Consider the following 22,571-nt stretch of genomic DNA (forward strand, 5'->3'; position numbering starts at 1 on the left):
ACATTTTTCAAGGTTTCATACACCTCGGGGCCTGCTTTCCATCAAGAAAATAGCCTGTTTTCTTTCCAACACCACCCGGTTATGGTTTTCATCATCTGGGACTTCGATTACATTATTCGCGGTGAAAAACATTTCTAGCCACTCCACATACACTCTGAAAGTCTCACGGTCGTGATAGAATTCACGCAAGCGCCCTATTATTCCCATTGGCATGGCCATCTGGACTCTGGCAGTTCAGCCAACTGTGCTTGTAATTTACCTTGGATGTTTAGCTGTTCTGCAAACAAAGGACCTCTCTAGGCTCTTTGTTGTTTGGCTGGAATCATCCAGCAACAAAAATTTCAGCTAGGGAATCCAATTATCACATCCTTCATCGCCAATATGATATATTCTTTACTACCTCACAAACACACAGGACTTCACAAGATGACTTCAACACAGGAACTTGTGAGGTGGCCTGTCACCTGATGTCTATTGCATTTACAGCAATGACTGCATTATCACAGTAGTCTACTAGGTGGAACTATATATTACAGTGCTGACCCTCTCATTTGTCTCAGCTACTTTTAAAGCAGGTACCTGCTTACATACTGCATCTTCTTCCCACTATTGCAAAACGGAACTGCAAAATATCAACAAGAAATTTAAAAGCCTGTTCATGTCTTTACTCCTTTTACTGCTGTTTTCTTTCTTTCTTCTTTCCGTTCTTTTACCTGGTTAAGGAAACTTGCTCCTGGCTAAGAACAGAAGGGTTGATTTTTCATTCTGGACGTAGTGATAATGTTTCCAGAAATGCCCCATTTATCTCACACCTTGGATGCTGAGAGGGGCTCTACCGGCTTTTTTTGACGTCCCGTTGCTGACTGACCCATGAAGTGGAAGTTGGGAGAAGGGCTGGGAGGAAGATGGGAAATCCAATGCAACCTCCTAAAAAAGCAGCTACTGCGCATCCTGTTGTGGACACACATTCAGTTCATCATTTGCTTATGGCCGGAGGATGTCTGAGGCATTTGCAAGGGTCAAGGGAGAAGACGGGACTCGTCCCTTTCCTGACAAAGTCCTGGAAGTAATGCCCAGGGAGGTGATGTAAAGGTGGATTGTCATTTTTGGCTCAGAGGAGCACCGCCCCCGTCCCTCCCCCCACCCCCTCCCTCAGAAGTTAGCTGTTCGGGCTGCTTGGGTGCAATGGCAGAGCAAGTTAACACAATGGGCTCAATTTTCCCCAGTATTTGCGCCGTTTTCTTTGGAGCAGGCTGCTTTTTCTGGCCTAACTTGAAAAATCCCCAGTTTCCCAATCAATTTGCACCAGCGTAACTCAGTGAGTTACGAATTTTTTAAGTCTGTTTTTTTTCAGCCAAAGTGGGCGTAACCAGCCACCTACGCCACTTCTGGCCATTTAGGGAAGTTTGGCCAGTTCTGATTAGGCCAGTGTATGTAGCCTGTCCTGAAAAACCTTCCTTAGAGTTAAGGAAATCGGCGTAGGCAAGGAAAGCGGCACAGCAAAGGCCCGGACACACTGAAAGAATTGAAAAACACATAGCAGCAACTTACCTCCAACCCCTCCCAAAGGCTGTCCAGTCCCATTCTCGGTCCCCAGTTCACACACACAGTTCGGTCCCAAGGAGGAGAGAGAGAGAGAGAGAGAGAGGCGCAGGTCAAGGCTCCAACCCCAAAACTAAAGGTCGGGTTAGGCCACGCCAAAATGAAGAGATGCAATGTGGAAACTTACAACACTTTTTCTTTGGTGTAATTGGGCCCCACAAAATTGGGCGTAACTCTTCAAGTGCGCCAAAAAAATGCTTTGGGAAAAATTGAGCCCAATGTCTGTAGTCAGGAGATCCGAGATGTAAAATAAAAATGAACACCTTGAAGAAGTTTGCCAACGTATTTGTCTGCTGAAGTTATTTCTTTCCACTGTTCTGGCATGGCATAGCAACAACACACACATTCACCTCAACCAGCTGCAAACTCACATGACACATTTCTTAATCTTTGGAAAACTCTGTCAAACACTATAATAGTGCAACCCAAATTCATGCATGCCACACCTTTCACATTCTAAGAAAACCTTTCATGATGGTGGGTAGAGCCATAAACCACCAACACACACTTGCTCTTGAGTATGTTTTTGTGTTATTGTTTTAGGAGGCACAGGGATCAATTGCACAGCGAGATGCCAAGTCTCAGGAAACGGTCAGGACTTCAACATTCGCTTTATGATAGTAGGAAACAGAATCTCATAATTGGAGGGACAGACTAATAACTGGCAGGGGCATACCAAACCTGAAACCTCTAACCCTTTTAGAGGAATTAAGCCTTGAATTTGTGGCGTGTGTCCATTGACAAGGTGCATGCAGATTGCCAATCTTCATCTCAGGGCTAATACCCATCTATGAATTTTTCATTAACTCAAAGATTCTGAGATTTGGAAAGCTAGCAGATGCACAACATGAGAGTGAAATGTCTTACAGCAAGTCCCTTGCTGATAGCAGTAAAAACTTCTTCCCATTGTGTTTCCAAAGGATGCTTGAGAACCATTAACTTGCAGGACCAGAAGCTGCAGGGGCATTTACCTTACACAACACAGTGTCACTTTCTCCACCTGCACCAAGTATCAACCCAGGAATATCCATGCTGAGGGAAACAGATGTAGAGGTAGAATAAAGCAGGAAGCAGCAGGTGAAACTCACAACATGAGTGATGAATGGTAAATGAAGATGGTTGTAGAGAAGTAGGAAAGGGTTGGTCAGAGTGAACCCGCTCCGGGGAACCTTCAAAACTGATGCCATTGGAGCCATGCAGGACCTTCTCACAAAAGAATACTTCCTGAGGACCATTAAATAGCTGAGTCAATTGAGAGCTTGCAGTGCAATTGAAGGGACAGACTAACAACTGGGGCAGGGGCACACCCCACCTGAAGCCTCTAGCCATTGAATATTCAGGAAGGATAGACAGAAAGGAAAAGGAGGTGGGGTAGCATTGCTGGTTAAAGAGGCAATTAACGTAATAGTAAGGAAGGACATTAGCTTGGATGATGTGGAATCTGTATGGGTGGAGCTGCGGAATACCAAAGGGCAGAAAACGCTAGTATTGAGGTTGGGGATAGCATCAAACAAGAAATTAGGGATGCCTGCAATAAAGGTACAGCAGTTATCATGGGCGACTTTAGTCTACATATAGATTGGGCTAATCTAACTGGTAGCAATACAGTGGAGGAGGATTTCCTGGAGTGTATTAGGGATGGTTTTCTAGACCAATATGTCGAGGAACCAACTAGAGGACTGGCCATCCTCGTCTGGGTGATGTGTAATGAGAAAGGACTAATTAGCAATCTTGTTGTGCGAGGCCCCTTGGGGAAGAGTGACCATAATATGGTAGAATTCTCTATTAAGATGGAGAGTGACACAGTTAAATCAGAAACTAGGGTCCTGAACTTAAGGAAAGGTAACTTCGATGGTATGAGGCGTGAATTGGCTAGAATAGACTGGCGAATGATACTTAAAGGGTTGATGGTGGATAGGCAATGGCAAACATTTAAAGATCACATGGATGAACTTCAACAATTATACATCCCTGTCTGGAGTAAAAATAAAACGGGGAAGGTGGCTCAACCGTGGCTAACAAGGGAAATTAAGGATAGTGTTAAATCCAAGGAAGAGGCATATAAATTGGCCAGAAAAAGCAGCAAGCCTGAGGACTGGGAGAAATTTAGAATTCAGCAGAGGAGGACAAAGGGTTTAATTAGGAGGGAGAAAATAGAGTATGAGAGAAAGCTTGCTGGGAACATAAAAGCTTCTATAGATATGTGAAGAGAAAAAGATTAGTGAAGACATAATTATATTATGTTCAGCCATGAACTCATTGAATGGCGGTGCAGGCTTGAAGGGCCAAATGGCCTACTCCTGCACCTATTTTCTATGTTTTCGATAAGACAAATGTAGGTCCCTTGCAGTCAGAATCAGGTGAATTTATAATGGGGAACAAAGAAATGGCAGACCAATTGAACAAATACTTTCGTTCTGTCTTCACGAAGGAAGACACAAATTACCTTCCGGAAATACTAGGGGACTGAGTGTCGAGTGAGAAGGAGGAACTGAAGGAAATCCTTATTAGTCGGGAAATTGTGCTAGGGAAATTGATGGGATTGAAGGCCGATAAATCCACAGGGCCTGATAGTCTGCATCCCAGAGTACTTAAGGAAGTGGCCCTAGAAATAGTGGATGCATTGGTGATCATTTTCCAACAGTCTATCGACTCTGAATCAGTTCCTATGGACTGGAGGGTATCTAATGTAACACCACTTTTTAAAAAAGAAGGGAGAGAGAAAATGGGTAATTATAGACCAGTTAGCCTGACATCAGTAGTGGGGAAAATGTTGGAATCAATTATTAAAGATGAAATAGCAGCGCATTTGGAAAGCAGTGACAGGATTGACCCAAGTCAGCATGGATTTATGAAGGGAAAATCATGCTTGACAAATCTTCTATAATTTTTTGAGGCTGTAACTAGTAGAGTGGACATGGGAACCAGTGGATGTGGTGTATTTGGACTTCAAACGGCTTTTGACGAGGTCCCACACAAGAGATTAGTATGCAAAATTAAAGCACATGCAATGGGGGGTAATGTACTGACGTGGATAGAGAACTGGTTGGCAGACAGGAAACAGAGATTCTGATAAACGGGTCCTTTTCAGAATGGCAGGCAGTGACTAGTGGGGTGCCGCAGGGCTCAGTGCTGGGACCCCAGCTATTTAAAATATACATCAATGATTTAGATGAAGGAATTGAGTGTAATATCTCCAAGTTTGCAGATGGCACTAAGCTGGGTGGCAGTGTGAGCTGTGAGGAGGATGCTAAGAGGCTGCAGGGTGACTTGGACAGGTTAGGTGAGTGGGCAAATGCATGGCAGATGCAGTATAATGTGGATAAATGTGAGGTTATCCACTTTGGTGGCAAAAACATGAAGGCAGAATATTATCTGAATGGCGGCAGATTAGGAAAAGGGGAGGTGCAATGAGACCTGGGTGTCATGGTACATCAGTCATTGAAAATTGGCATGCAGGTACAGCAGGCGATGAAGAAGGCAAATGGTATGTTGGCCTTCATAGCTAGGGGATTTGAGTATAGGAGCAGGGAGGTCTTACTGCAGTTGTACAGGGCCTTGGTGAGGCCTCACCTGGAATACTGTGTTCAGTTTTGGTCTCCTAATCTGAGGAAGGACATTCTTGCTATTGAGGGAGTGCAGCGAAGGTTCACGAGACTGATTCCCGGGAAGGCAGGACTGACATATGAGGAGAGACTGGATCGACTGGGTCCGTATTCACTGGAGTTTAGAAGGATGAGAGGGGGTCTCATAGAAACATATAAAATTCTGACGGGACTGGACAGGTTAGATGCAATAAGAATGTTCCCGATGTTGGGGAAGTCCAGAACCAGGGGACACTGTCTAAGGATAAGGGGTAAGACATTTAGGTCTGAGATGAGGAGAAATTTCTTCACTCAGAGAGTTGTTAACCTGTGGAATTCTCTACCGCAGAGAGTTGTTGATGCCAGTTCGTTGGATATATTCAAGAAGGAGTTAGATATGGCCCTTACAGCTAAAGGGATCAAGGGATATGGAGAGAAAGCAGGAAAGGGGTGAATGATCAGCTATGATCATATTGAATAGTGGTGCAGTCTCGAAGGGCCAAATGGCCTACTCCTGTAACTATTTTCTATGTTTCTATGTATTTCTATGAAACAACTCTTGAATTTGTGAGTGTGTCCAGTGAAGGGCATGGCTCAATGGTTATCAGGGAAGAGTGCACTGCACAGATCTGTGTAGTATTATTTTACTGCTTCATGGAACTACATTCCACCTTGGAGAATGTGGCACCTCCAGCAGAATCTGAAGCAACACCGCACATACCCCACCATCTCCCCCGCCCCCCCCCCCCACCCCAAACTGAAGTCCAAAGCACAACTACGGTTTCTTTAGGAGTATATCATATCTGATATTATAGACACCTTGGACTTCAATATCTGGTGGTTTCACCATGTTGGGAAAACATGTGGACTCTGACATGGGGGTTCAGTGACCTCATTGTGGCCTTGCAGTCTACCTCCTACAGGTGTTTTAGCATAATTAATCTTTCTGCTAATATGCTAATGCAGATGATTGTAGAGAAGTAGGAAAGGGTAGTCAGAACCTTCAGGGCTCCAGGGAACCTTCAAATGCTGATGTCATTGGAGCCATCCAGGTCCTTCCCACAAAAGAATATGCTAAAGGAGTACCCAGCAACAGAGGATATGTCAAAGCCCCTGGGGATATCCAGTAGGCAACCACCACATGTTTTTCTCCCACAAGGGAAGATCATAGAAGAAGCATTAAATTAAATAGCAGGAGACACTGTACAGTAATTCTATGATTATGGACTGCTCCTGTTTTTTTTGAGCAACTGGTTCAGAATGGAGTATCTTAGAAATTTGAATTCTCGGTTTGCTCCATTTAGTTTGCTCCAGTTCGAGTCAGTTAGAACAGTTTCACTTTGGAACAGAATTTTTTTTTCAAAAGGGGGCGTGTCCGGCCACTTACGCCTGTTTTCAAAGTTTAGGCAGTGAAAACTTACTCCAAACTAACTTAGAATGGAGTAAGTGAAGATTTTGTACGTTCGAAAAAACCTTGTCTACACTTTAGAAAATCAGGCATAGGTTACAAATTAGGCGTAGGGAATGGGGGGGGGGGTTTAAAGGGAGGTTTACAAACATTAAAAACTTCAGTTTTACAAATAAAGAGCCATCATCAATAATAAATGATAAATACATCAATAAATCAACCAATAAATCAATCAAAAAAAATTAATAAAAAATAGAAAAATAGTTAATTCAGAGACCATGGTCCAGAACTTAAGGAAGAGTAACTTTGAAGGTATGAGGCGTGAATTGGCTAGGATAGATTGGCAAATGATACTCAAGGGGTTGACTGTGGATGGGCAATGGCAGACATTTAGAGACCACATGGATGAACTACAACAATTGTACATTCCTGTCTGGCGTAAAAATAAAAAAGGGAAGGTGGCTCAACCGTGACTATCAAGGGAAATCAGGGATAGTATTAAAGCCAAGGAAGTGGCATACAAATTGGCCAGAAATAGCAGCGAACCCGGGGACTGGGAGAAATTTAGAACTCAGCAGAGGAGGACAAAGGGTTTGATTAGGGCAGGGAAAATGGAGTACGGGAAGAAGCTTGCAGGGAACATTAAGACGGATTGCAAAAGTTTCTATAGATATGTAAAGAGAAAAAGGTTAGTAAAGACAAACGTAGGTCCCCTGCAGTCAGAATCAGGGGAAGTCATAACGAGGAACAAAGAAATGACGGACCAATTGAACAAGTACTTTGGTTCGGTATTCACTAAGGAGGACACAAACAACCTTCCGGATATAAAAGGGGTCAGAGGGTCTAGTAAGGAGGAGGAACTGAGGGAAATCCTTATTAGTTGGGAAATTGTGTTGGAGAAATTGATGGGATTGAAGGCCGATAAATCTCCAGGGCCTGATGGACTGCATCCCAGAGTACTTAAGGAGGTGGCCTTGGAAATAGCGGATGCATTGACAGTCATTTTCCAACATTCCATTGACTCTGGATCAGTTCCTATCAAGTGGAGGGTAGCCAATGTAACCCCACTTTTTAAAAAAGGAGGGAGAGAGAAAACAGGGAATTTTCGACCGGTCAGCCTGATATCGGTAGTGGGTAAAATGATGGAATCAATTATTAAGGATGTCATAGCAGCGCATTTGGAAAGAGGTGACATGATAGGTCCAAGTCAGCATGGATTTGTGAAAGGGAAATCATGCTTGACAAATCTTCTGGAATATTTTGAGGATGTTCCCAGTAGAGTGGACAAGGGAGAACCAGTTGGTGTGGTATATTTGGACTTTCAGAAGGCTTTCGACAAGGTCCCACACAAGAGATTAATGTGCAAAGTTAAAGCACATGGGATTGGGGGTAGTGTGCTGACATGGATTGAGAACTGGTTGTCAGACAGGAAGCAAAGAGTAGGAGTAAATGGGTACTTTTCAGAATGGCAGGCAGTGACTAGTGGGGTACCGCAAGGCTCTGTGCTGGGGCCCCAGCTGTTTACACTGTACATTAATGATTTAGACGAGTGGATTAAATGCAGTATCTCCAAATTTGCGGATGACACTAAGTTGGGTGGCAGTGTGAGCTGCAAGGAGGATGCTATGAGGCTGCAGAGCGACTTGGATAGGTTAGGTGAGTGGGCAAATGCATGGCAGATGAAGTATAATGTGGATAAATGTGAGGTTATCCACTTTGGTGGTAAAAACAGAGAGACTGACTATTGTCTGAATGGTGACAGATTAGGAAAAGGGGAGGTGCAACGAGACCTGGGTGTCATGGTACATCAGTCATTGAAGGTTGGCATGCAGGTACAGCAGGCGGTTAAGAAAGCAAATGGCATGTTGGCCTTCATAGCGAGGGGATTTGAGTACAGGGGCAGGGAGGTGTTACTACAGTTGTACAGGGCCTTGGTGAGGCCACACCTGGAGTATTGTATACAGTTTTGGTCTCCTAACTTGAGGAAGGACATTCTTGCTATTGAGGGAGTGCAGCGAAGGTTCACCAGACTGATTGCCGGGATGGCGGGACTGACCTGTCAAGAAAGACTGGATCAACTGGGCTTGTATTCACTGGAGTTCAGAAGAATGAGAGGGGACCTCATAGAAACGTTTAAAATTCTGATGGGTTTAGACAGGTTAGATGCAGGAAGAATGTTCCCAATGTTGGGGAAGTCCAGAACCAGGGGTCACAGTCTAAGGATAAGGGGTAAGCCATTTTGGACCGAAATGAGGAGAAACTTCTTCACCCAGAGAGTGGTGAACCTCTGAAATTCTCTACCACAGAAAGTTGTTGAGGCCAATTCACTAAATACATTCAAAAAGGAGTTAGATGAAGTCCTTAATACTAGGGGAATCAAGGGGTATGGCGAGAAAGCAGGAATGGGGTACTGAAGTTGCATGTTCAGCCATGAACTCATTGAATGGCGGTGCAGGCTAGAAGGGCCGAATGGCCTACTCCTGCACCTATTTTCTATGTTTCTATGTTTCTATGAGAGAGGAGGGAGGGAGGGAAGGAGAGAGGAAGGAGGGAGGGAGGAGGGAGGGAGAGAGGAGGGAGGGAGGGAAGGAGAGAGGAGAGAGGAGGGAAGGAGAGATGAGGGAGGGAGGGAAGGAGAGATGGGGGGAAGGGAGAGAAGGAGGCGCAACGGCCGGGCCCAAGACTTCGGGCTAGATTTACAGGTAGGTGGCGTCGGGTCTCGGGGGGGGGGGGCGGGGGAGAGTCGCGGAGGTCCGGGTTGGGGGGGGAAGTGTTGTGGAGGTCCAAGGGGGGGGGGAGCAGTCGCGGAGGTCCTGGGGGGGGAGAGTCGCGGAGGGAGGGGGGAGTCGCAGAGGTCCGCGGAGGGGGGACCGTAGGTCGGGTCGCCGGGGGGGGGGAGGCGGGGGAGAGTGGGGGTCGGGTCAGGTCGGGTGGGAGGAGCCTTATCCGCGCAGCCCCAGTGAGGCCATTCGGCCAGGGCTAGGGACTGCGTGCTTGGGCCCGTCCCACTGTTTTGGGCGCCTGGAGCTACCGCACATGTGCACCCACTGTAACGCGCATGTGCAGAGGTCCCGGCACTGTTTTCAGCGCAGGGACCTGGCTCCGCCCTACAAAGCTCGTGCTGCGCCGTGCCCAGCTGCAGAAGACCTGCAGGGAGCCGGAGAATAGGTGAGTTTTTTTTAGGTGCACATTCTGGCGCGAAAAACTGGTGTCGAGGGAAACGACGCAGCCTGAAACTTGGGCCCTATGATTCTAAGATTCTATATTATTACATTTATCCTATTTTGCCTGGATTCTTACTTCAGAATATCTAGGAAAAAATAGCATGTCATATTCTGAGTTTACTTATCTAAGTTCTTGTGGCTTCTGATAATCCCATCCTGTCTAATAATATAAGCTTTCTGTGACTCATAATTAATTGATCCATGTTAAGCAAAACTTTATCCACCCTTGCTGATGTTTTATTGGTGTGACAGACAACATCAAAGCATTTCTAGGAGAGCTGTATACGATGTTAAAGCAAGGCCCTGATAACCTATTTAGGTGGATATAAAATATCTCATGGCACAATTCGACTAAGAGCAGGGGATTTCTCCTGGTGTCCGAGCCAACATGTATCCCTCAAACCACCAAAGAAAGATTAATTAGCCATTTGTCTCATTGCTGCTTGTGGAACCTTGCTGTGCACAGTTGGTTGTTGCAGTTCCTTACACTTCAAAAAGTAATTCATTGGATATGAATTGCTCTATGTTCTGAGGGTGTAATCTGGGTCTATATAAGTGCAAATTCTTTCTTCTCCTGTTAGCTATCGCAGATTGAATTGGATCATCTACCAATAAGTGCAGCTTTACTTGCAATTTCAATTGAAAGGATTGGTAGGGAAACAAGCAGACCATTGTAACCATTTTCCTGTGTACTCTTTTGTTGTCACTCACATCCTTACCCAGTGGCTTAGAGGTGATATTTAGCACTGACTGACTTTCTTAATAGCTTTTTTGAGTACTTTCAAGTATCAAGCAGCATGTGTAACCACCACTTGACATTTACCTCATGACTTTTATTTAGTACCTTACAGGAATACCATTTGCAAAGTTTGTTTGCGTGACAGTGGTAATTTGAACAATCTCAAACAGGAAGCAATGTTTTAAGTCTGGCCTCTCCTCTATCAGTCAAAAGATTGGCATTCACTTGGTTCGACGAAACAGATTATACCAAGAACTCTAAAACACCACTTTCCATCCAATTCACTACATGCTGACATCAACTCACCTCCAGCTTAATGAACAGTGTACTGCAGTATTGGTTAGAAAATAGAAATGTTTTGGTAAACAGAGAAGATCAGATCTCTAATCACATAACTATCTCTATAATAAATTCCATTAAAAGAAACTCCATCAGTATTGGGAATTTACAGTTCTATAGCATTCATTGTGTACAGAGAGACATCTCAGAGAATCTTAAATGGTTGCAGATAGCAAAAGAGCATTAAAAAGCATGAATGGAAAGAAGGTCAGTAAAGGACAAAGAGTATAAGTGGACTGCAATTTTAAAGTTGATTCTTTGGGATACAGGAAGCCAGTGGACTTTAGTGAGGGGTTGACATCAGTGAATAGGAGTCTGCGATGTGCTATAAACTGCAGATTAGGTTGAAAAACCTGATGGGACCCAATCCCAATAACCCCCTCTTGAGAAATATATGCCACATCTCTGTGGTTAAGATGGAACTATTGAACACTCTGGTGGATAAATTACTTTATAGTATCCCTAGTGAAACCAATTGTTATCAAAATATGAACCAGAGGAAACCTTCATGACTACATTTACTACTCACAACAACCAAAGTAAATCTTCCCCCAGTTTGAGGAAATGCCACTTGAAATTCAAAGTCTAGTGTTAAAGTTTTAATTGAAGTGCAATAGCCTAATTTGCCAAATCAAGATTAGGCATAACTTACAAACACAATAAAAACTGCTCCTGATAGGTTTTCACAGCTCTATCGGAGGACATTGCTGGTGCTTAGCTTATCTATTTTATTTTTCAACATGTGTATGTGATGAGTAGTAAAAAAACAGTGATGGTTGGTAGGGAGGGGAGGCGGCTGGACTGCTTTATAAACCAGTTCCTGGAGACCCTCTGGTCACAGTGAAAGGCCCACTGCCAGGGTTCTTTGGGTGGCTTCCACCTGGGTGCCTATAGACACACAGTAAGGAAAGTGAGTTCGGGATTAATCTCTAACACTGGGCCTGCACCTATTCCAGCTGTAATGTATTTGCGTCATGGGTTCTTTGCTTAAGAATTCGTAGCAACACGTTGCTATTAAGAAACATTTGGTTTATTAACAAAGGTTTAACAATTACACGACACATTACCAGTTCATCTACCAGGCTCACAACTGCATGCCTCATTGTGGATGACCTAGACCCAACTGACTGGGGTTTTATTGAGTCTTGTGAACATCACATGACTGGCTAAGCCACTCACAATGCAACAGCTCTCCAAACCTGTGAGCATACTTACAGGTACAAATATTACATTATGCTGGGGAAGTGTTGGAAATCTATGTAACAGAATTATAACACAGAACCAGTGCATCTTGATGTTTATCCTCCAGAGAAACAGTAGTCCTAATCTATATATCTGTTGCATTCCCATATCCTTTTAATCCCCTTTCCTTCAACTACCTATCAAACATGTGATGGGTCTCTGTTCCTATTTGTTCTTCTCTGGGAATGAAACATTTTCCAGGTGCAACACTCTAACAATTTTTGAGAACAGTTGGATGAACTGGATTTTTCAGTCCTGTTCCTTCATGTGTTCCTATCGCCCACTGCATTGCTGATGGGAAACATAAGGGTTTGGCTGAATGCCAAACTAGATTCCAGAAGTGTCAGTACGATGTTTTACACTACACAGACAGCCCTTCTCAAATTCTTCAATATCAGAGTAAAAATAAGGACACTATCAGTAATTTTTTTTATTTTAGAGTTTAAAAAAAATGTAAATAACCTAAGATTAAAGGGAAAATCCTCCTAAATCTGATAAATAATAATGGCCCGGATTTTGTGGTAAAAATATTGGTGAGGCTAGCAGTGCTCACCGTCGTTAGAGTAAATTGGACAGCAACTTCCGGCGACCGCACAGTTACACGTGATATCAGGAAGTTGCTGCCCTTGCTCCTTCAGAAGCTTTGCCTGATTGGTATCACACCGAGAAACTTGGCATTGAAATACATGGGAGGCATGAAGTTGAGGTACTTATGGGATCTATAGCCACTAAACTCGCCAGATAAAGTTAGGGCTTCTCCATTCTACATTCTAGTGTAAGTAGATTTTTAATGGCGTGGTAAGTCTTAATTACTGCCAAACAACTTCTCTACCACTGAAAATTAACCTTTAAAAGTGTGGAGTCTCATTCCTTCAGATTTTAATTATTGTTGGGGATTTCAAGGAATAAAATAAATTAAATTAATTTTATTTTACTTTTCCTTTGTCTCTCTTATCTCTCTGTTTCTCTTAATCCCATCTTTCGTTCCCTCTCTTTATTTCACTTTCTGTACATGATTTGGCATTGAATTAATTATTCTAATTTAAACTTCCTTGTTCAGAATCTGTTCTGCGCATTAAGAATTTTTCAATCTGATTGGTTAAGGAGATACACAGTTGCTTGCCCTGTTGACAGATCTCATATCTCTGTAGAGGGCATCTCGCTGAAACAGATTTTTAATTACCTCAAGTTCCAGTTCAAAAGCCTGAAGAAAGTCTGTGGGCAAGTGTAATTTAAGAACATAAGAAATAGGAGCAGGAGTAGGCCATATGGCCCCTTGAGCCTGCTCCACCATTCAATCAGATCATGGCTGATCATCGATCTCAACTCCACTTTCCCGCCTGATCTGCACATCCCTTGATTCCCCGAGAGTCCAAAATTCTATCTATCTCAGCCTTGAATATACTCAAAGACTCAACATCCACAGCCCTCTGGGGCAGAGAATTCCAAAGATTCACAACCCTCTGAGTGAATGGTTGGTGAGTTAATTCCTGGCTGACCGGAAAATCCAGGCCATTAACATGCTTGCTAACGAGATAATTACAGATCACAGCTGTCCAAGCATTGCTATCCATAATTCAGTGGTTGGAGCTTTCCTGTTTTTCTTGTTTTGCATACCACCATATTTGCATGGATTACTGTCCTCTTTTCCTTGTGTATGCTACAATTCAACCAATTGTTTTCCATTATAGAAAGAAGTCATTTATGGCAAGAATACAATGCTACTAATTATGATACTTGGATCCAAGCTGTTGCTTTTGGGAGATTACGTAACATTTGCATCATAAACATGTCATTAATCATTCATATGATACATAAAAGTAAAATGGCTGAGAAATTGTTTTTCAGTCATCAAATTTGGCAAGTATTGATTTATTTTGTCCTGGAACAACTTTAGAAATGGTAGCGATTAAGTACGTGAGACACGCTTCTGTTGAAAACAACTCGAATAAGTCGACGAAATGGTTGGGGACATGGGAACTCTGACCTTCAGAGATCCTGCTCCTGGCGCATCCCCCACTTATGCTGCAAGTATTTGTGTACAGGGCCAGTTTTTAAAGATCTTGCTATGTGAAACTGCCTACAAAATACCAGCGACAGCACGTCAAATATTATTCCTGTGAAGTGCTTTTAGAAGTCCTGAGAAAATGCTGTATGAGTTCTTTCCTTTCTTAGTCTTGCTCAGCACTCATTCAAAATGTTTAAAACAGCTGAACCTGGTATTCGATAAGGTGCCACATAAAAGGTTACTCCACAAGATAAGAACTCATGGTGTTGAGGGTAATATATTAGCATGGATAGAGGTATGGCTAACTAACACAATTAGGAGTCGTCCATTTAAGACGCAGATGAGAAGGCGTTTCTTCTCTTGTCATTAATCTTTGGAATTATCTACTCTAGAGAGCTGTGGAAGCTGAGTCATTGAATACATTCAAGGCTGAGCTAGACAGATTCTTGAACTATAGGGGAGTTAAGGGTTATGGGTAACAGGCAGGAAAGTGGAGTTGAGGCCAGGATCAGATCAGCCATGATCTTATTGAATGGCTGAGCAGTTTCGAAGGATCGTATAGCCGACTCCTGCTCTGATTTCTTATGTTCTTATGTTCTTAAAAGTAGCTAGGTTCAGACTGGGTATTTGCATAAAACATACTGCCAGACTTACATGCAGTGGGTGCAAGGGAGGAAAATGGGCCTCATAGTGATAAATTTGTACAAAACACAATCAGGCCAGTTAAAGTATTGTGTGCAGTTTTGGGTGCCCCATTATAAAAAGGATATTAAAGCCATAAAAAACATACAGCCTAAATTCACCAGGATGACATCAGGTATTTCATATGCATTAATAACTTGAACTTGGGGGCAATGTTCCTTGTAATTGATTTTGGCATGCACTTCTTTTGTGCAGTCGGCTTGTCGGGCTCCCTGGAGTGCCACGTGACCGCACAGCTTAAAGCGAACATTGCTTGGGGGTAAGAACATAAGAACATAAGAAATAAGAGTAGGACCAGGCCACCTGGCCCCTTGAGCCTGCTCCGCCATTTAAAAGATCATGGCTGATCTGATCATGGACTCAGCTCCACTTCCTTGCCCACTCCCCATAACCTTTTATTTCCTTATTGCTCAGAAATCTGTCTATCTCCTCCTTAAATATATCCAATGACCCAGCCACCACAGCTCTCTGGGGCTGAGAATGCCATAGATTTACAACCCTCTGAGAGAATAAATTCCTGCTCATCTCAGTTTTAAACAGGCAGCCCCTTATTCTGAGACTATCAACCCTAGTTTTAGTTTCCCCTATGAGGGAAATATCCTCTCTGCATCCATCTTGTCGAGCCCCCTCATTAGCTTATAAATTTCAATAAGATCACCTCTCATTCTTCTGAACTTCAATGTGTATAGGTCCAACCTACTCAACCTATTCTCATAAGTCAACCCCCTCATCTCCGGAATCAACCTAGTGAACAGCCTCCAATGCAAGTATATCCTTCCTTAAATACGGAGACCAAAACTGTACGCAGTACTCCAGGTGTGGCCTCACCAATACCCTGTACAGTTGTAGCAGGACTTCTTTGCTTTTATACTGTCATGTATGTACGTTTGGGATCACTAGCCACTAGACGGTGTCACTATTGGAGGCCATTGGGCTGCACGCATGTTTGTGCAGCCCAAGTATAAAAGGCCTGCCATTTTGTATTATACTCACTTTGGGCCAGTATAAAGCAGAGGCAAGCTCATACCTCTTGGAGTTAAACAGTACTCAGTCTAACAGTTATTGCATACACAACATATACTCTATCTCCCTTGCAATAAAAGCCAACATTCCATTTGCCTTCCTGATTACTTGCTGTACCTGCATACTAACTTTTTGTGTTTCATGCACAAGGACCTCCAGGTCCCTCTGTACTGCAGCACTTTGCAATTTTTCTCCTTTTAAATTATAATTTGCCTTTCTATTTTTTCTGCCAAAGTGGATAACCTCACATTTTCCCACATTATACTCCATCTGCCAAATTTTTGTCCACTCACTCAGCCTGCCTATATCTCTTTGCAGATTTTTTTGTGTCCTCCTCACAATTTGCTTTCCCACCCATCTTTGCATCATCAGCAAACTTGGTTACATTACACTCGGTCCTTTCATCCAAGTCATTAATATAGACTGTAAATAGTTGAGGACCCAGCACCGATCCCTGGGTACAGCTCACAATTATGAAATTTGCAGCTGATGCAAAATTTGGAAGTGTAGTAAACAGTTTGGAAGATAGTAATAGTCTTCAAGAGGATATAGGCAGGCTGGTGGAATGGGCAGACACATGGAGGATGAAATTAAATGCAGAGAAGTGTGAGGTGATATACTTTGGCAGGAAGAATGAGGAGAGACAACACAAGCTAAATTGTACAATTTTGAAGGGGGTGCAAGAAGATAGAGACCTGGGGGAGGTTGTACACATATCTTTGATGGTGACTAAACAGGCTAACAAAGCAGTTAATAAAGCAGATGGAATCCCGGGCTTTATAAATAGAGGCATAGAGTACAAAAGCCATGAAGTTGTGCTAACCCTATATAAAACACTAGTTTAGTCCTAGCTATTGTGTTCAATTCTGGGCACCACATTTTAGGAAGGATGTGAAGACTTTGGAAAGGGTACAGAAGAGATTGACTAGAATGATACCAGGGATGAGGAACTACAGTTAATGGATAGACTGGAAAAACTGGGGTTGTTCTCCTTAGGGCAGAGAAAGCTAAGAGGAGATTTGATAGAGGCGTTTAAAATCATAAACAATTTAAATAGTATAAATAAAGAAAAACTCTTTCCAATGGCTGAAGGACTGAAAGCCAGAGGGCACAGATTTAAGGTGACTGGCAAAAGAACCTGAGGCGACATGAGGAAAAACTTTTTTACACAACGAGTGGTTATAATTTGGAGTGTACTGTCTAGCAGGGATTCAATCGTAGCCTTCAAAAGGGAATTGGATAAATACTTGAAGGAGAAAAATTGCAGGTATATGGGGAAAGCGCGGAGGAGTGGGACTAACTGGATTGCTCTTCAAAATAGCCAGCACAGACTCAATGGGTCGAATAGCCCCCTTCTGTGCTGTACTAGTTTATAATTCTATGAGGAGCTTTAGTTATGAGGAGAGATTTGAGATACTGGCATTAATATCACTGGAGCAGAGAAGGCTAAGTGGAATTTCTACAGGAGTTTCTATAATTATGAAGGGTTTTGATGCGGTCAATAGGATAGAATATTTCCTTTGAATGAGGAATTAGTGATTATGGGCCCAAGTTTCGGGCCGCGCCTAGAACGGTGCAGCCCTGACCTGGACGCCCGTTTTTCGCGCCACAAAGTGCACCTAAAAAAAACTTACAGATTTTCCGGCTCCCTGCTGGTCCTCTGAAGCCGGGCGCGGTGCAGCACAAGCTGTAGGGGTCGGAGCCAGGTCCCTGCGCTGAAAACAGTGCCGGGACCTCTGCACATGCGCGCTGCAGTGGGCACGCATGTACAGTAGCTCCAGGCGCCCAAAACTGTGTGGGAGGGGCCCGAAGCACGCAGCCCCTAGCCCTGGCCGAATGGCCTCACTGGGGCTGCGTGCATAAGGCTGCCTCCCACGCCCAGCTCCTGCTTCCTCCCGACCCGACTCGACTCCTGCTTACCCCCCCCCACTCCCGGACCGGACCGGACCCGACCCCCTGGGACTGGACCCGACCCGCGCTCCCCCCCCCCCCACCCGACCTGACCTCCCGCTCCCTCCCTCCCTCTCCCCCCCCGACCCGAACCGAACCGACCGACCTCCCACCACCCCCCCGACCCGACCCGTGCTCCCAACCCCGGACCCCGGACCCGACCCGACCCAACGCCACCTACCTGTAAATCTGGTGCTGGGGACGGGCCCTGCCCAAAGTCTTGGGCCCGGCTGGGCCCGGCCCGTTCAGCCTCCTCCCCCCTTCTCCTTTCCCCCCCCTCCCTTCTCCTTTCCCCCCTCCCTTCTCCTTTCCCCCCTTCTCCTTTCCCCCCTTCACCTTTCCCCCCTTCTCCTTTCCCCCCTCACCTTCCCCTTCTCCTTCACCCCCTTCTCCTTTCCCCCCTTCACCTTTCCCCCCATCTCCTTTCCCACCCCTTCTCCTCTCACCCCCTTCCCCCTTCTCCTCTCCCCCCTTTCCCTTCTCCTCTCCCCCCCTTCCCCTTCTCCTCCCCCCTTCCCCTTCTCCTCCCCTCATCCCCTTCCCCTTCTCCTCCCCCCTTCCCCTTCTCCTCCTCCCCCCTTCCTGTTCTCCTCCTCCCCCCCTTCCCCTTCTCCTCCTGCTCCCCTTTCCCCTTCTCCTCCCCCCTTCTCTCCCCCCCTTCCGCTTCCCTCCCCCTTCTCCCCATCCCTCCCCTTTCCCTCCCTCCCCCTCTGCCTCCCTCCCTCCCCTCCCCCGCCCCCCCTCTCTCCCTCTACCCCCCTCCTCCCCCTTCACTCGCTGTCAGAAACACAGACACTGACAGACAGAGAATGAGAGACACACACAGACAGACAGACAGACAGAGAGATAGAGACACTGACAGAGACACACTGGGGGGGGGGGGGGGGCGGAGACGGGGGGCATCCCAGCACGCTGTTGGAGGGCTCTCGGTGCTGCAGTCGGTAAGTAGAAAATGTTTTATTTATTGATTTAAAAAAATATATATTTTTTATTAATTTTTTTTGATTGATTTATTGGTTGATTTATTAATGTTTTTATTATTTATTATTGATGAAGGCTCTTTATTTGTAAAACTGAAGTGTTTAATTTTTGTAAACTTCCCTTTAAACCCCCGCCCCCCCCATTCCCTACGCCTGATTTGTAACCTACGCCTGATTTTCTAAAGTGTAGACAAGATTTTTTCAAACGTACAAAAATTTTCACTTACTCCATTCTAACTTAGTTTGGAGTAAGTTTTCACTGCCGAAACTTTGAAAACAGGCGTAAGTGGCCAGACACGCCCCCTTTTGAAAAAAAAGTTCTGTTCCAAAGTGAAACTGTTCAAACTGACTAGAATTGGAGCAAACTAAATGCCGAGAATTCAAATTTCTAAGATACTCCGTTCTACACCAGTTGCTCCAAAAAATCAGGAGCAACTGAGGCCGAAACTTGGGCCCAAAGTGTTATCAGTTAAAAATTAAGAAGCCAAAAAGAGAGATTTGGAGAAATTTCCTTATGCAGAGTTGTTAAAACATGGAATACTTTGGAGAATAGTTGAGGCAGAGGCCACTTAAAGGAAAATGGACAAACATTTGAAGCAGAGGAAGATACAGTGCTATTGGGAGAGGGTGGTGCAGTGGAGTGTCTTAGGAAAGAGTTGGCACAGACATGATTTGGCTCCTTTTGTACTGTAAACTTTTATGGCTCCATACATGATTTAGAAATAACGTAGATTCCCAGTAATTTCTTCTGCAGAAACCATTTGGCATTCTATTCCTCCAAAATGTGAGCAGTGGATTGAGTAATTTGATTTGTATGTGATCACTCCAGGTTTAATAATATGGTGTCACAGTTTCTGCTCAAGAGTAGTAGGAGGAAGGGGATGTTATAATTATGATGAAAGTTAGCCTTCTGTATTTATCTCAGTGGAAAAAAATATTTTGAATTTTTTAACTTGTATCTTTAGATATAAAAGAGTCGGCCTTTTAGACATTTTTGAATGATATTTTAGGTATTCTTTCTTACTTGGAAGAATAAAAATTGAATGATCTTGACTATTATTAAAGCTGGGAAGTAGTCAAAACTTGGAATAGTTTGAAAGACCAGGAGTATTTTACCTACCACATTTTAGAAAAAATAATGTGCCGAGCTGAAAAACAGGTTAGATCTTCCATGGTTCTCCTTGACACATTTTGCATGATATGCAGCCAAACTGCATTATGCCAAACTTTTTCCAGTTTTAATTATCAGGCATTTATACAGTTGAGTGACATAGGGGCTAAAATTCAACTTTGGTCATCGCGCAAGACATGTGGTTTGGCCATCTGTTATACACCCCGCTCAATTCTCTTTTCCATTGACTTCAATGAAAAGGAAAACCGGGCAGTGTGTATAAAGGGCGGACGATTCGGTAACATTATTAGTGCTTTGACTGACATTGAATTTCATCTCCATAATGTCTACCATTGCCAAAGTACATATTCACTTGCTACTTTCACATCAGAACTCAGCCACTAACCTTAACACGACTATTACTGACTTAAAAGGAAAGACATCCTTTTATACAATTTCATTTTTTTCTTATTATTTACATTCAGCTCAAAACTCACTACTGACTTTTATCCCTTGATTGAATGATGAAGAATAAATTGTTTTTTCCCCCTTACAGAGACAGGAACAGACAAAGTAGCATAAGAGGATAAAGTAGGCAAAAATCAATTAGGTAGTCCTACTTGGATTTATTTATATTCCAACATCAATTCATCAAATAAAAATTAATTTAACCACAAGGAAACATCCCAAGAGGATAAAGCTTTGGGGTTTCGCCCTGGAGCGGCGTGAAAGGCGGTGGTGAGATCTCCAGAGCCCTGCTGCGATCCTCCGGTCGGGTTTTGTGGCGGCACTGAGCAGCACCATCGGGAAGAGCTGTGCCGGGTGTGCAACGCCCCTGGTTGTGACACCGGCGTGAGTTTTGAGTCTTGCCCGACCCGTCCGCCCGGAAGTGTGCCCGCAATGACCGTCTGGGAAATCATGCCGCCAAGCCGGTGGTGGAGAGGAAGGTAATGTTCGCCAAAAGTAAGCGCGAGTTTTTTTTGTTTTAAATTTTTGTGTGATTTGAGTTGTGGTGGCGTGGGCGATGTTTTAGGAATATTTTTGAGGGTTTTTTTTAGGTTTTATTTCCTCCATTAGGCCTCTCTTGCAGCACTCCCAGCTTGGGAGTTTCCCTTCCTTGCGTTAAGAGAGGTATACAACAAGAGAGGTGCCTCCCTTAGCACTGCGCCCCCTGACGCAGGGCCCAGATACCTAAACTTAAATACTAAAGTGCAAACTATTTCCGGCCGCTAACTTTCCCGCCCCGCCACCATTATCGCCCCGAAAACTGAGAAGCCGAAAATTTAGCCCTTGGAATCTTTTCCCTCACTCTCAGGGTAATACAATGAAATTCCAACATAAGCCTGTGACATTATTGAAAATATTATCTAGATCATTTAAGGAGTTCTGACTAAAGACCTGAAATGTTGACCCTGCCTTCCTTTCTCCACAGATTCTGCCTGACCTGCTAAATGTATACAGTATTTTCTGTCTTTATTTCAGATTTTCAGCATCTGCATTATTTTTCGTTTTCGCTTATTATTTAATGCTAACCAGTTGTGTTCTGTGTGTAAGATTTTCACAGTCTCAGCAGCACATACCGTAATGCTCCACAGAGTAACTAATTATACAGAATGAAATAACATTCAGTCCTGTTCTTAACCACATGTTTGTCAGCTATTTTGTTTTAAGATGTTCAGGCACAAACCTGCTTTTTCTGGCAGGTGCATCCCATTTTCTAGCACTGTGTGGGAAAAGAAGATTCTTCAAATACCAGGTCCCATCTAAGGCTCATCAATTTTGCACTGATGTCTCCAGTTCTGCAACCACAGATTAAATTCAATGCTCTATGACTGAAATTCCAATGGTGTTGGAACTGTGGCAGAGTGGGCATTCTGCCCATCTTCAAGTAGTGGTGATGATCCTGTCTTGAATTACAGGATCAGCCAATTTATATAGGCAGAGGTGTAGAGGCTTTACTAATACTGGAATGCCTCAGATACATGAAGACGGGGCAGGAAATAGCATTCAATGTGGATGCTTTGACCACTAGCCATCAAGCCTTGGGGAACTGTTTAGAAGAATGATGGAAAGCAGCTCCTGAGAGGCTTGTGGGGATATTTCATTGGGTCTTCAAGATCTAATTGATACCATTATATTTGTTCTCCCACTATGGAGTATCACCTCAGCAGTTTGGAAATTGTTCTGAGAGTTTTCTTTTTTGAGCTCTCAGTTTTGACACTCCTTTTGTTTGCAAACAAGGAAGTCATTTCAGAGGTCAGCCTGCAAAGTTACATTTAAAATAACAGGTCTAGATAAGAATTCAAGTGAACAATATAATATTGAAGTATTTTAGGATATGAGGCACAATGGAGCCTGCAATGATCACAGTGAGGAGGCCAAATCATACAAATGGTGTCCACCCACAAAGGGGAGGAATCTGATGCTGCATTCCCATGCCAAACAGGACCCAGCAAAACAAGGCTCCACCTTTTCAAAATGGGCACTTATTTCATAAAGTTACCCTGCTGTTTGCTAGGGGTACAAAGAGACCTACAGAATTTGTTCTTTCTCTTCTTTTCTATTTCCTTCTCTACGTTTTGCTTCAATCTTTATTATACTTACTCTGTTTTTTTTTTGCTGGGTCCTGTTGTGCATGGGAATGCAGCATCAGATTCCT

The sequence above is a fragment of the Pristiophorus japonicus genome, chromosome 10 (assembly GCF_044704955.1).
Source record: "Pristiophorus japonicus isolate sPriJap1 chromosome 10, sPriJap1.hap1, whole genome shotgun sequence".
Lineage (NCBI taxonomy): Eukaryota > Metazoa > Chordata > Chondrichthyes > Pristiophoridae > Pristiophorus > Pristiophorus japonicus.